Raw genomic sequence first — 15,407 nt, forward strand, 5'->3', positions numbered from 1 at the left:
AAGAGGCCTAGTGACTAAAACCAAGTCCAAGAAGGAGTTGTTTATGACTAGTTGGGCCAATGCTAAGAAAATATAACTTGACCGAGTCCAAACTCCAAATCCAAGAAGAATTTGTTTACGAGTTACGACTTACGACGATTATTGTCTCTCATTCTCTTGTGCTGATCTGATATAACCTTCTGAACTACTGAAAGGAGAGTAAGAAGATTTCATTTTTATTAGCTTAAAAACTTATTATCGTAATATTATAAAGCTCTATGGAATTAGCTCTCAGCCTTGACATTCTAAAAAATAGTTTTTCTAGCTTTAAAAAAAGCTTTAGAGAGTAACGATGAGGGTAGGGAAACTTGTTTATCGGGGTTAGATAACACAATAAGATCAATGGTTTAAAATCAAAAGTTAACCCAAGCACCCCCAGCAACCATTTTCTCATTTTGTTCATTCTAATATAGACCCTTTTTCAAACTCTTTGCATGTGTTTTAAGCTCAAATTTTAGAACCAATTTCGCACAAAAATGCTCTTTATTATTTGTACTATTGCAATTACGAGTTTTAGCGTGGGCAGTTGTACTCTCAAGTTTGAAACATACGAGTATTAGTTTAGGGAGGTCCATCATCATAGTTCAGACTTACGAGCCACTAAGTGTAAAACCAATGCTTTTGAACATGTTTGATATTGCAGGACTCTTTTTTCATGTCAATAGAACTCAAAAAATTAACAATAATGTGTTTAACAATCCATTAGACTTGTCTAATGCCAAGATTCAAATTGAGTTGGGTTTAGTCAGTGGGGATTCCAAGCACCGGAGTCCATAAGACTATAACTTTATATGTTAGCGGAGAAGGAAAAAACTAAAAGGGATTGGATCAAAGCAAATGGGTCGCAAGTCTACATATGTAAACAAAAATTTGATCACAATTTTAAATAGTATAAGCTGTTATAATATAGCCGGTGATGTATATAACTAATACGTCGATAGTACATCTTTTTCATATATTAAATCATTTGTAAACAAATACGACTATATGAGTAACTTATCTTCTTTTGCAATTTAATTTGTATCAGCTTCATTGTCCAAAATAAAGTAGTCCCAAAGTAACAAAGTAAAAAAAAAAAAAAACATGATACACCATCAATTGAACGCATACTAGTATATTTTACTATTGACTAAAAGTATATACATGAACTATTGATCAATTTGAATAAAATGATGATTGTGTTATAAATATTAATATCTCCAGGTTAGGGATGTTGTGGATCCAAGAGGTGCAGGAATAATAGGGACTCCTAATTCAATAAAACTGGTGTGGTCTTGTCACACAGAAGTCATATATGATATCGGATCGCCAGTCATCTTGAATACTGCCATGTTTAGTCTTCATAGTTTTGATCTTCACATTTATTAAAAACGAATGTCTGGGCATATGGCCATTAGGTTGTTTCTATATATATATATATATATATAGGTGAAAGATAAATTGACTCCACCTCTTAAAAAAAGTCCAGGGGACCAATTTATGTCCGTTTGATCAAAACTTTTGAGCGGCTCAGATTAAAGAAACTCCCGCATCACTTTTACAGCTACGAGGGTAATTACGTAATTCCACGTCCACAACAAAACCACTCTTCCACCCGTTCTCACACAAATCGTTTCTATTTTCCCTCTTTCTTTCTCCTCCCTTTACCGTTATTGTTATGCACCTTCCGATCCGATCAATTTTCCGACGCTACTCCGGCCGTCTCATCTCATTGAATTGACAAAGATGGAGGCACGGAAGAAAGTTGTATCGATTCGTAAGTTCTAATTTTGCTTAATTACAATTCATTTTTAAGATTAGGTTTACTGAATTGTGATTTAATCACTTTTATCTATTTTATTGTAATTATATCTAATTGATTTGTTAGGTTTACTGATTAGTGACGGCGAAATGAAGAAATTTGTACCGTTTCATAAGTTTTAATTTTCATCATTTTGTTTTTATTTTTTTATAATATATTTTGTTTTTATTTTTTTAATTTTAAATAAAATTGTTTCATGGAGGAGTCAGGGATTGAAACTTTCACCAGAGAAAGATGTTATCAATTTTGCAATTTCTCAATCCAAGGGTTTGTATTTCTTGGCTTAATTCTTCTTAATCTGAATTGATATAAAAATTGCACACAAACTGTTTGATGAATTGTCTGAATGAAAAAGGATTTCTCTCTTAAATTTGATACGTTTTTATGAAAAATTGATACATTTTTATGATAATGGGAATGTGAATGGGCTTTTGGATGGTCGTGGGATTCATATTGAAGAATACCGTACGAACTGTAGTGTACATATCTTAGAGTTGTGTCAATTCTCTTGAATCATATTACCCGTTCATGATGTAGTTTTATAGCATGAGAACCCCATGTAATCTCATTTTTCTATCAGTACAGAAATTGTCTTACGCAGTACTGTGTTATATAATTGTTCTTGATGCTGATTTTTAAAAATTCTCTGTGTAGAGCTTAACAAAACGCCCAATATCTGCATTCTTGCTTATATAGAAATTTGCGCTATTTATTACTTAAGCTATATAATTTAATACATAAGTGCAAATGTATAACATCTCTGTGTAGAGCTTAACAGACCCCATTATGTTTTTACAGTGAAATGTGCAGATATATAAGCTCGTTTTTAAGAAAGAGGTGCTAAGTTGGAACTTGGAACGTTATATGCCTGTAACTTAGAATAAAGACTTGGATCATGCCAACCGATATCACTGGTTTCTAATTTTTAATTTCTTCTTGTTTTTAAAGAGTTCCTTACTTAGGCATTGCTTCGTTGGTCTGTTTTAGCAGTCTATGTATAATCAAGTCATCTAGTTGATGATATGAATTTTTAAGAAAGCTTTCAGTCACTCAAAATTACTTTCACTTCCCCAGGCTATAATAGTGACTATATGTTTATACATTTAAATAACTCTAATCAGTCTTTGGAGAAAGTAAGCAAATTTAGATGATAGTATGACTTAATAACTATAAAAGATTAAAATCCATAAATAGATTATAGATTAACTACATCAGTTTATTAGTCCTTGTTGCTGCAATTACTTCTAGTTATACGTTCTATTTTTAAAGAAGTTGCCTCGAGTTTTAGGTCTGAAGAACTAAGAGTTGGGTACTCAAGCAATTATGCATTTTTTATGTGACATCTTTGAAGGCCTTTTGACTGTCGCAGAATGAAAGCATCTATCTTGTGTCTGCAACTGCTTTTTGTAAATTCTTTAGATGAAATTTTGTTGCTCAGCTCGAGCAAAGAAGTTTTTTCTTTCGTTCATAATCTTATTCTTGCAGTCGAAGCCTTTGAAGAAGATAGCAGTGAGCATGCCTCCTAAAGTAGATGTTGATTCGAAAAACAAGGTATTTACGTCTTATTTATTATGTTGCAAGTTGTAGTTACTTAGGCGTGCATTGCCGGTATAATGATAATATTTTGGTGTGTAGGATTTTGATATTAGTGAAAGTTTCTACATCTTCCCTTAAGGACAGCAGGTCCATTTCCAGAAATTTTGGCCAGCCTTTGTCCCTTTGAAGCCTGTGAAGATAGGTGAGCACGCCTCCAAAGTAGATGCTGACATGAAAACAAGGTACTTTTATTTCTTATGCTGCAAGCTGTAAATCATTTAGTCATGCATTGCCGGTGATATGCAACATTGGATCTTCACTTGTACACCGTGTATAATGATAATATTTTGCTGTATAGGATTTTGAGATTAGTGAAAGATTCTACATCTTCATTTGATTCTGAAAAATTTATCAAGGAGAAGAAAAGGAAATGTAATAGCGAGATATACAGCTCGCAGATGGGATTGGACAAGACCATTACCATGGGAAAGGTGGAGGCTTCTGTAAAGGTGTGGTGAACTAACTAGTCCTATAAAAACATTTAATGTAAATATGTTTAGCTCACTTTGTGGAATATTTGTGTATGTTTTTCCTTCGCAGGCAGTACGAACAGCCCTAAGAATATTGGAGGATGGAGGTCTTATACTTCTCGTAGATGTCTTATACTTGTCGCAAGCCAATCCTTGGTCAGAGAAATGTCATCACTGCATAAGGAAGATTAGACTTAAACCAAAACACAGGGATATCACAAATACAGAACTGCTTTGGTTCAAAACCAAGAACTGCTTTGGTTCAAAACCAAATGTTTCTTAGCATAAGAAAAGAGTTACCTTAATTTTAGGGTGTTTATTTGAGTGCTAATAATCTGCAGTTGGCCGTCAAGGAAACAGACATACAACCACCCTCTATTCATGAGCAGAGTTCGAGCTGGACAATAGAAGTAGGAGATCAGCTAAAAGCATGTCCTATAATTGTGGAAAGTATCGACATGGATGGGCAAATGCTTGTATAGGTACATTCCTGACTTGTAACACTCAACAAAGCTGAAACATTTTCATCTTTATCCAACATTTTGTTTCATATCAACAGATGATGAGTGACGAATGTGTCAACTTTTTTTGGAGATCACGGAAGCGCTAAAAAGCATGGGTTTGGCTATTTAAAAGGTGCAACAGATGTCCATGGAGATAACTACGGGATGTGTTTCATTGTTGAGGTATATATCAGTCCTCTATCTGTGGTGGTTTATCAACATATATCCAAGGCTTAAACCTTAAAAAGAGTTCAGTTTACATTGTAGCAACTAGCAACCGCTCAAAACGGATTTAGATCAAACCGGTAATATTTTATGAGTTGGGTAGCCAAAGAAGTCTCTTTCAACTTAAACTTTTATAAAATATTAAATTGAAATATAACCTCACAAAAGGGTCATTATTACCTATACATGGATTAAAATGCATCTAATCTTTGTCAAATATGATGTTTTTTTTATCTTGAATGCAGGTAAAGAATAACAGAAGCATTCATTAAGTGGATATAACATCCTTGGAGCAATCGAAATAGCGACTGACCAGATCACCATCCCAATTTTTTCTTAAAGAACTGCAAGTAAGAATAGGAAGAAACGGATAAATATTGTTTGACAAACTGTATAAGTTTCTTTTCTTCAAGAACTTAGATTGTATATATTTTATTTCATAGTTGTGCTTGATTTTCACAAAATTGTATCATATTGTATCAAAATGATCACAGTTAATTTAGACCAATTTTTATTCATCAAGTTATCTAGTTCTTAATGCAGATCCATAACTTACCCATGTTAAAACTAACTTATACACGGTAACATAACTTACACATGGTTAAAACTAACTTACTCATGTTAAAACTAACTTACACAGGTAACATAACTTACACATGGTTAAAATTAACTTACTCGTGTTAAAACTAACTTACACAGGGTAACATAACTTACACATGGGAACATAACTTACACACGGGGGTAACATAACTTACACATGGTTAAAACTAACTTACACATGTTTTGAAATAACTTACACAGGGTAACATAACTTACACATGGTTTGAAATAATTTACACACGGGGGTAACATAACTTACACACGGTTAAGACTAAGTTACACATGGTTAAAACTAACTTACACACGGGGGTTACATAACTTACACAAGTTAAAACTAACTTACACACGGGGGTAAGATAACTTACACAGGGTTAAAACTAACTTACACATGGTTGAAACTAACCTACACAGGGTTAAAACTAACTTACACATGTGCCAACCATGAGAAAGGGCTCCTACTTCAAACCCTAAACCCTTAAGCGTACCGTGACTTCCATCCCCCTCTTGTAGGATCTTAGCATTTTAGGCTTTTAGATTTTTAGGGTTTAGATCTTTCCCGGGTTTTTATATTGTAGCTTAGGGTTTAGGGTTTGAAGTTGCAGGGTTCAAACCATAAACCCTTAAGCGTACCGTGACTTCCGTCCCCCTCCAATAGGCTTTTAGCATTTTAGGGTTTAGCATTTAGGGTTTAGATCTTTCCGGGTGTTTATATTGTAGCTTAGGGTTTAGGGTTTGAAGTAGTAGGGTTAGCCGTAGGCTTAGGCTAACCTACCACTTTAAACCATAAACCCTTAAGCGTACCGTGACTTCCGTCCCCCTCCTGTAGGCTTTTATTTAGGCTTTAGATCTTTCCCGAGTTTTTATATTGTAGCTTAGGGTTTAGGGTTTGAAGTGGTGGGGTAATGGCTAACCCTACGATGTAGTATTATGGACTTGTGTATATCTTTATATTTGTTCTAATGTTATAATAATATTACTACATATTTTATTTGTTCTTTATTAATAAACAACTACCAGATATTTTTGATACTTTTTTTTCTAAATCTTGATACTTTTTTTAATAAAAAAAATTGAAATCACATTTATAATTCATAAAACAACCAAATTCATAAAACTATCATCTTAATAGCATTTATAATTCATAAAACAACCAATTTTTTAGTTTAGGGTTTTAGAATGCAGCTATTCCCTCGGATTGGAAACAAAGCTTTGGTTTAGTGTTTGAAGTCCTAGGGTTAGCCGACTTCAAACCCTAAACTAAAGCACGGGTCGAAGGCCCCCGTAATAAAGCTTTAGTTTATACATACATTTTTTTTAATATTTTTTTTTAATGAAAAAACGATACATACAATTTAGGGTTTAGCATTTTGGGGTTTAACATTTAGGGTTTAGATTATTCTTTGGTTTTTATATTGTAGCTTAGGGTTTAAGGTTTGAAGTCGTATTGTTTGAAATAACTTACACATGGTTTGAAATAACTTACACATGGTTAAAACTAACTAACACGGTAACATAACTTACACATGGTTAAAACTAACTTACTCATGTTAAAACTAACTTACACAGGGTAACATAACTTACACATGGTTAAAACTAACTTGCACATGGTTTGAAATAACTTACACAGGGTTACATAATTTAAGGGTAACATAACTTACACATGATTAAAACTAACTTACACATAGTTAAAACTAACTTACACATGGTTAAAACTAACTTACACATGGTTTGAAATAACTTACACATGGTAACATAACTTACACATGTTAAAACTAACTTACACATGGTAACATAACTTAGACATGTTAAAACTAACTTACACATGGTAACATAACTTACACACGGGGGTAACATAACTTACACATGGTTAAAACTAACTTACCCATTTTAAAACTAACTTACACAGGATAACATAACTTACACATGGTGAAAACTAACTTACCCATGTTAAAACTAACTTACACAGGGTAACATAACTTACACATGGGGGTAACATAACTTACACATGGTTAAAACTAACTTACACATGTTAAAACTAATTTACACAAGGTAACATACCTTACACATGGTTAAAACTAACTTACACATGGTTTGAAATAACTTACACAGTGTAACATAACTTACACATAGTTTGAAATAACTTACACAAGGTAACATAACTTACACACGGTTAAAACTAATTTACATATGGTTAAAACTAACTTACACACGGGGGTAACATAACTTACACAGGTTAAAACTAACTTACACATGGTTAAAACTAACTTACACACGGGGGTAACATAACTTACACAGGTTAAAACTAACTTACACATGGTTAAAACTAACTTACACACGAGGGTAACATAAATTACACAGGGTTAAAAGTAACTTACACAAGGTTAAAACCATATAACATCCAATAAATGCTTGGTATTTCTGGAAATATATATATATATATAGATTACTGAAGTCACACAAACTACAACTTTATATCTATATTATTTGGCCAGAATGCTTTGAATCCAATAAATGCAATGAACGATAGCATATGATCTTAAAAACAATGAACCACAAGACTTAATAAACTGAACATTTGATCCTTATGTGAAAAAGAACACCCCATGTTGCACTTGCTCCTATTGACGGTATGGAGAACTCATCTTTGCTTATATGTCCTCAACTACTTGAATCATCAGGTCCATTAGTATCCCTAAGACCACCGCAGCAGAAAAAATGTGGTAGCTTGACTCGACCACAAGCCCTACAATAATATAGTGCAAAATTTGGATATTGAACTATTTGCAAATAGATTATGACCATTTGATAAATATGAGATGCTCAAAAAAATAAAAAAAGAAAAAAGAAAATATGTCTTATAAAGGATGTGATGTCATATATATATGTAACATTGTCCAATAAAAGTTGTATAATAAAAAACTAGTTTGTTCAATATTGGTCAGTGCTACAAACGACAGGGTGGTGTTTATGATGATAAGTTTTCTGAAGCTGTGGAAGACGTGTATCCTGAGTATAGACTTATAGGTGCCAAAGCAGGCAAGTAAGATAGTTTGGTATTAGGTTAATGGAATTCACACAGCAGTTTGCTTGACCAGGCAACTCTTACTTTGTCCAATTTATTTCTTATTGATACCCAAACTAAAATACAAAAGCTTCGTATTGATAAGATCCAATTTTTTTGAATAAAGCATTTTAAGACGTTATAATACTTCTTACACTTTATGTAGACTATTAAACGGTTCAACACATTTTCATTTTAGCTAATGTTGTAATAGTGATAGCATGCTGACCCGTCACCAAAAGGTTGTGGGTTCTAGTCCCATGGTGGACAGCTTGTATATACTCGTGGATTTGTGGTTGATGTGCCTTTTAAGAAAAATCCGTTTGACCCTCTAGCAGAAACATACCACTTATAGTTAAAATATTTCATAAAAATGAATAGAAACTGCCTCCCTCTACTTACATTGATGGTCATGGAAATCAGAGTGCTCTCTTTTTCAGTATCAGTACACTCGAAGGACCCATTTGACCAGGGTCATGCTAGTCACCATGTTTTGCATTTTCCTGTGAGAGGATAGACACATAAAAAAAGTTCCTGTAGAGTGTATACCATTAAAGGTAAGAAAATTAAACTTCTATGAATAACCAAATTTCGCATACTCATGGTTGCAGCTTTTAGTTCTTTATTTTTCTATTAATAGTCTCTACTAAACAGTCCATAGTAGAAGATTTTAACGACCACAATCGGTATAAATTCGAAGTTCTCTCAAACGAACATCTAGGACAAGTCCAACTTCAATGTTCACAGCAACCTAAACATTTAAGATGATTTATACCATAAAATTAGACCTACATATGCACAAATCATAAGAAGCCAACTAACTAGCAAGTTCAGATAACTCAAATGGCGTCTAACTCTAACAACTCAAAAGTGAATTTCTTTGAATCACCGGCATCAAGTAATAAAGAACTCAACAGAGATAATGAACTTGCTAAAAGTTGTTTTTGGACAAACCAATAAAGAACTAAATAGAGATAATGAAATCTTTATGCACATATTTACTAACCTGCAAATGCCACAACCACCGCAGTGGTAGCACTACTTGTAGGTCTGCAATGGAAAATTACTAATAAATGAGCCGAAAGTTGTATCAAAGGATTGAGTGGATACATCATCATCATATACTTTACATATATCAGAATAATACTTCTCCATATTGACACCACAATTTATGCAGAGATGAGCAGCCTAGATATAGATACAAACCATAGTACTGTAAAGATTGAAGAGAAAGGTTATTTGAATTAATTACCTAAATCTAAGAATTGAATTACATTCTGTCAGCTACATTTGTGCAAATATGCATTTTATTTATAGACATTTGACCTACAATGTATAAAACAACACATGCTCTGATTTATAGACATGGCCCAAATGACCCACAAAATAGAGTAAACTAGACCGAAAACCATTCATTTTAAGACAACGGTTTTAAGATCACCAGATCTATTCATTAACTAACATTCCAAAATTCCAACACAGGGAACCCGGGGTAGTAGTAACCACTTGTTTAGCAGTATAGACAAGTGCTCTTAAAACTGTAGAGAGTAAAAAGCCTCCTAAAAATAATGCGGAAAACCAGAATCTAAGTATCTAACCTCCAAAACAGTTAAGTTCATATGCAAAACTACTACTCCTAGTAACAGTTCAGATACTTTCTTTACATCATATCAGTTTAAAGCGGCTCATGGTCCTTCCTTATTTAATGCAACTTAGCTTCCTTTTTCACAAAATCATCATCTTTTATAAAATCTAGAAGAGCCTTAATAAACAAAACCTAACTCAAACCACTACAACCAATTAGGCAATCACAACTTTATAAACATGTTTAGCCACTTAAATAAACAAAAGTTTCTTACCCCAAGAAACAAAAGTTGATTACTAAATTGACAACCCATGATAGGTGTCCTAGAGCAACAACCAAATAGCTTTAAAAATTGCGATCCAGATAGAGTTATTGCAACTTTGATAGCATCCTTTATATATCAATAAATTCATATAAGAATCCATTTATATAGACTGTATCTATCAAATGAAACCAACTAAAAATTAACAATTACGAGTAATATACCAGGCATTTGATCCCCAAGGCCAAGCGAAACAACAAGTTTAGGCATCTCTTTACGCCAAGTGGAACCAACGACAAGCTTCCTATAAAACCTAAAATCCTCCTCTGTAACAATCCCAAACGTAACCAAATGCTGCAAAAACGTATGCACACCTGACCTTTCACATTCTTGACCCCACCACGACCTTCCACATACATTTTTCCGCAATTTCATTCACCATTTCCTTCACTTATTCCACAACTCCGAAGCTATAGAAATAAGTTTTTCAGTCAATTGTTGGGTCATGAAACATTCAGGATTCATGTAGCCCTGCATCAACAATTTGGTCACAATTTACTATGGGGTAGCTCCTGCTTATCTACCTACAAATTGAGGAAATCGCGATTATGTTTTGTTTTGTAAGCATCAAGGTACCTGAAATACAATGCTAAAAAGGATACAAGCTGCGGCAATATATGTATGTGGTAAAGGCATAATGTGTTGATACATAATAATTAGAGAAATCAATATTCATCTAATATTCCATTTTCGATTGAGAAACGGCCAACAATGCGCCATCGTTGTTAAAACGAATCATCGGTTTGCCTTCATTTTTTAATCTAACATATTGTGGAAAAAATAGTATTACCGGAAGACCTTCTATATTGACATTGAAACAAGAAGTATTTGGCTTGAAAAAAAAAAGTATCAACGTTTCTGTAAATAGTAGAATGCATAAACTAAAAATAGGATCAACTTATTCTACCTGACAAACACTATCTACTCTAGTTTCTTTGTTTATTTTCATTCATAAAACCACTCAACTGGTACTAATACTATACAAAGCAAAATAATTGTATCATCATTGGGATTAAAATAACAATTAACAATAAAAAAAAATACTACTCCTACTACAACAACAAAGAATGAAACATTGATAATAGTAATAATTTTAAAAAACTTGTTTCAGATTGACAGTGATATATCATAAATTGACAGTGAATTATAGAAAAATTACAAAAAGTAATTACTTACTTGATTTAGATTCAGCTTGCTTTTCATTTGAATTAACTTCTTCATTGTTATTTTCCAATTGTATTGGAAAATTCGCCAGAATTTGGAAAAAGAAGACAGTTTCGGATTGATGGAGGAAGAAAACACCGGTGGCCGGAATGTGCAATTTCTAATTTCAGAGGAAAAAACCTAGCTGGCCTGAATCTACAATTTACAATTTCAGAAGAAAAAACCTAGCTGGCCGGATTCTGAAAATTGATCCAATAGGATTATTTGCCGGAATCTGTAGTTAACGAGGAAGAAGAAGAAAGTGTTGATTGAAAGTACGGCAGTGTCAGATGACGGAGGACGACGGTGGCAGATGATGGAGGACGACAGTGGCAGATGATGGAGGACGACGGTGTTGACACAACGGTGATGGAGAAGTCGGGTCTTAGGTTAGAATGAAACGAGTTGTTGGTATTTATAGTATACGTAAAAAGACCATCATGCCCTTCCGCGTTTTTGATCAGATCTGGAAAATGGACGGCTCAGATCTGGTCCCTTGGACTTTTTTTATTGGTTGGACTAACTTTATCCCACCCCTATATATATATAGGGTAAAGTTATTTTGAGAACTTTTTTTTGCGAGAACCTTTGAGAACTTTTCAAATTAAGCCCAACTAATGATTATTCTTTACATAAAAATTGTTTTTTTTATTGTTTTCTGAATAACTTATGTATAATTTTGAAGTTTATAATTGTTTGGAGGCACGGATTATCATCCGTTATACAATTATGTGTAGATTTGGATTCTTGATCACATGTGCACGAATATTGCTATGATCACATGTATGCAAGTCGATCACATGTAATCATAGCAATATTCGTACACATGTGATCAAGAATCTAAATCTCCACATAATTGTATAACGGATGATAATGCATGCCTCCAAACAATTATAAACTTCAAAATTATACATAAGTTATTCAAAAAACAATCAAAAAACAATTTTCATATAAAGAATAATCATCGGTTGGGCTTGATTTGAAAAGTTTTCAATGGTTCTCTCAAAAAAAAAGTTTCTCAAAATAACTTTTCAATATATATATATATATATTGATTAAACACAACCAACTGCTACATTTATGTATTTTTTTTTAGTTTTTTTTTCTGGCATTTTGGTGGCTCTAGTGACTGAATATTTCAGTCATTAAAAGATTTTTAACTGTCATATTTATGAGCTTTTAGTGACTGAAATTTCAATCATTAGTTTTGTGGGTCTTTTGCGACTGATAATTTGAGTCATAATAGACTTTCATGGTATATTGTATAGTTAACTTAAGGATGAAAAGAAAAGGAAAAGGGAGAAGAAGTTTTCCTTCCTAATCACCTTAAAAATAAGAAGAAAAGTCTTGAATAAAAAATAACCACAACTTTCCCCACTTCTTCTCTCTTCTCATTTCCTTTCCATGTCATTTTTTTCCTTCCCAATCATTTGCCCCCTTCTTAAAAAAAACTTAACAATACAGTTTATTTTTTTTTCCTCTCCATTTTTTTCTTTTCCCTTCAATAAAAAACTTAACAATATATTGTTAGCAATGGTTCCAATAATGACTATTATTTTTCCAGAAGGAGAAGATCATAAGTGATTTAGTAAGCTTGAACCTAATTCCTAAAGTTATGAATATGCGTGTCCATGACTGAACAATGTCATTTATATTTTAGTGATATCTTGACATGTTGATTGAATACAGTTAGTAACATCAGTCGAAGATTGCATGGTATCATATGTTTATGTAAATTATTATGGGAAATGATTCTCTCAAGTTTTTCCAACTTGACTAGGGATAACTTGAGGGAACCCTCCCAATTTTTATAAATCCGTTACATTTGTTTTTGGTAAACTATTTACCATACATAATATTTATAACTGTATGAAAAAAGTTATGTTAAACCATTAATCATGCAAAGTTATTATATAAACATACAAAAAAATAAAAAATGTTGTAACTTATATTAACTCATGAAAAATATAAACAAATAAAGATAATCCGTATTAGTATTAACATTAACATATAATACCAATGGAAGTAAAGAAAAAAACGAAGTTTGAAATGTGAACCAATATTAATCTTTCATTCTACCTAATACAAAAAACACCGAGCATACTCGTACATTTGGTATATCTTTTCAATAGGTTCGCCTTTGTTACTCGCAATATTTTTACCGAGATCGAGTTTATAGAGATGGTGTCCGTCATAATCCAGATTTTGTTTCCTATCATATGAACCGACAACATATCGACATCAGAGATGTTAGTTCCTACCATCTCCCATCTACTATTCTCTTTATTCGTCAGCAGCTTGAACAAGGTCATCTCAGCTTTTTGGGAATTTTCTTTTGTGACACCCAAGTATATACGATCACCTATAACGGCTAGACTCATATGTGTTATGTCTACCGCATTGCTTAAATCTAATTGCATTGCTTAAATCTAATTGCATCTCAGCTTTATCCTTATTATGATCATCCTTATTATGACCATCCTTATGATGACATGGAATATAAACATGCCCCCTAAAAAAGTTTAAGGCAAAAAGAGCTTTATAACTTTGCGACTCTAACTTCCTCTACTCTTTTGATTCTAAAGAGGGTATGTGAACATTTGGAATAAGATTATCTTTCATTGACCTCTCTCTTGACGACTCCTCTGTTGACTTCTCTTGTTTTGCATATAGAAGGAAAAGCTTGTAATCCCCATCGCAGTTTTTATACAGGCATAGTGACATTATAGGGCCTGAAAGGTAATCTTGCACATCAAGTTAACTTTTACAAAGACTTTTTTCAAACGTACCCTCGATTGTTTTCCATGATACCAGATCACTAATCAAGTCATTCTTCTTGTTATAATTACCAGGTGCTTCTGATGTGCGAAATCTAGCTTTAAATTTATAAACACGATTTACAGAAAGACTGACTACTACACACTCACAGACAATGTACCTGATCGCATGCAGTATAGTTAAAACTGGTAAGCCGAGATCGTTCGCAAGGACTTAGATAAGCAATTGTAAACATTAAATGATTCAAGTAAAATACGGGGGTTTTGTGGCCGAATTGCCACGTTGCAAGTAGTTAGTTTGAAAAGTCAGTAATCCCAAAGGATTAATCGAAAGAGAAGTTTTTTGTTGAAAACAATAATTTAAAGGTCACCCATCTTGATTTCGCTTGACAAAATGTTAGGATTGCACGTTTGATGAAGTTCAAATTGAATTTAGTGATTAAATGACCGAGACTCAAGTTAATCGCCAACCCCGTACCCGCCAAGTTAACAACTTTTTCGACTCTCTTGTATAAACTGGTTTCATTATTAAGACTGGTAACCCGAGACGCCTTTTTATAACTTCTCTAGTTTAACAATGGTTTTGGTCATTTCAGATAACAATTTTGCCTACTGATTGTACCCAACCATCAACCCGTTAATTCTTATCAAATATTGATCACCCTCTACCGTACCCGTCATAGAACCAATTGCTTTTAACCAAGCAATCAAAATAACTTATACCCAACTCCTAGTCGTCACTAAGCAATGAATACAAATCATCCGCAATCAATAATCGAACAACAAAGAATTAATAGATTAAGATCACGACAAAACGTTAAATCAAATCACTTGAATTAATAAATATTGTGCAATCCCTACATAATATCTCACTCCATCAAGATGGATGAAAGCGCGATTAGCTACTCATATTAAATATGAAATAACAAATCGAAATGAAAAAAATTCATTGTTACCGAATACAAAGGATTGAAAACGAATAACGATATAATTCCAATAAAGCTTTAGATCCTCCAAATTGATGAAATATGAGAAAAACCCTAAAAAGAGGACTCAAAATCGTCTGGAATATCAAAAGATAGGTTTTTGGAATGTTTTTGCAGCTATTTATATGCTGACTAAATTCAGCAGATTCGACATTACACTGCGTCGCAGTTTCTACTTTGACTTTTCTGTTGACTTGACTTTCATTGACTGGCCCTCTGTCGTACATAGTCAAACTGCG

The 15,407-nt window shown here is 33.2% G+C and overlaps 2 long non-coding RNA genes across 11 annotated transcripts; one reads left to right on the forward strand and one right to left on the reverse strand.

Annotated features, from left to right (window-relative positions):
• Nucleotides 1–1,646: 1,646 nt before the first annotated feature.
• LOC122605332 lies at nt 1,647–5,156 on the forward strand. Of its 7 annotated transcripts, none has more exons than XR_006324588.1 (9): nt 1,652–1,795; nt 1,907–2,107; nt 2,639–2,754; nt 3,326–3,391; nt 3,476–3,618; nt 3,735–3,885; nt 3,977–4,388; nt 4,466–4,592; nt 4,880–5,156. It is a non-coding gene; the product is annotated as an uncharacterized LOC122605332 (long non-coding RNA). The 7 variants fall into 7 exon arrangements; XR_006324591.1 differs by having other exon boundaries at nt 1,653–1,795; nt 2,639–2,677; XR_006324587.1 differs by having other exon boundaries at nt 1,647–1,795; nt 2,639–3,391.
• Nucleotides 5,157–7,693: 2,537 nt separating this feature from the next.
• LOC122603735 lies at nt 7,694–11,777 on the reverse strand. 4 transcript variants are annotated; one of them, XR_006324495.1, is made up of 6 exons: nt 11,379–11,777; nt 10,367–10,726; nt 10,155–10,271; nt 9,302–9,345; nt 8,698–9,046; nt 7,694–7,977 (listed from the first exon to the last, which is right to left on the reverse strand). It is a non-coding gene; the product is annotated as an uncharacterized LOC122603735 (long non-coding RNA). The 4 variants fall into 4 exon arrangements; XR_006324496.1 differs by lacking the exon at nt 10,155–10,271 and having other exon boundaries at nt 10,367–10,673; XR_006324493.1 differs by lacking the exon at nt 10,155–10,271.
• Nucleotides 11,778–15,407: the final 3,630 nt, after the last annotated feature.

Source organism: Erigeron canadensis, chromosome 6 (genome assembly GCF_010389155.1).
Source record: "Erigeron canadensis isolate Cc75 chromosome 6, C_canadensis_v1, whole genome shotgun sequence".
Lineage (NCBI taxonomy): Eukaryota > Viridiplantae > Streptophyta > Magnoliopsida > Asterales > Asteraceae > Erigeron > Erigeron canadensis.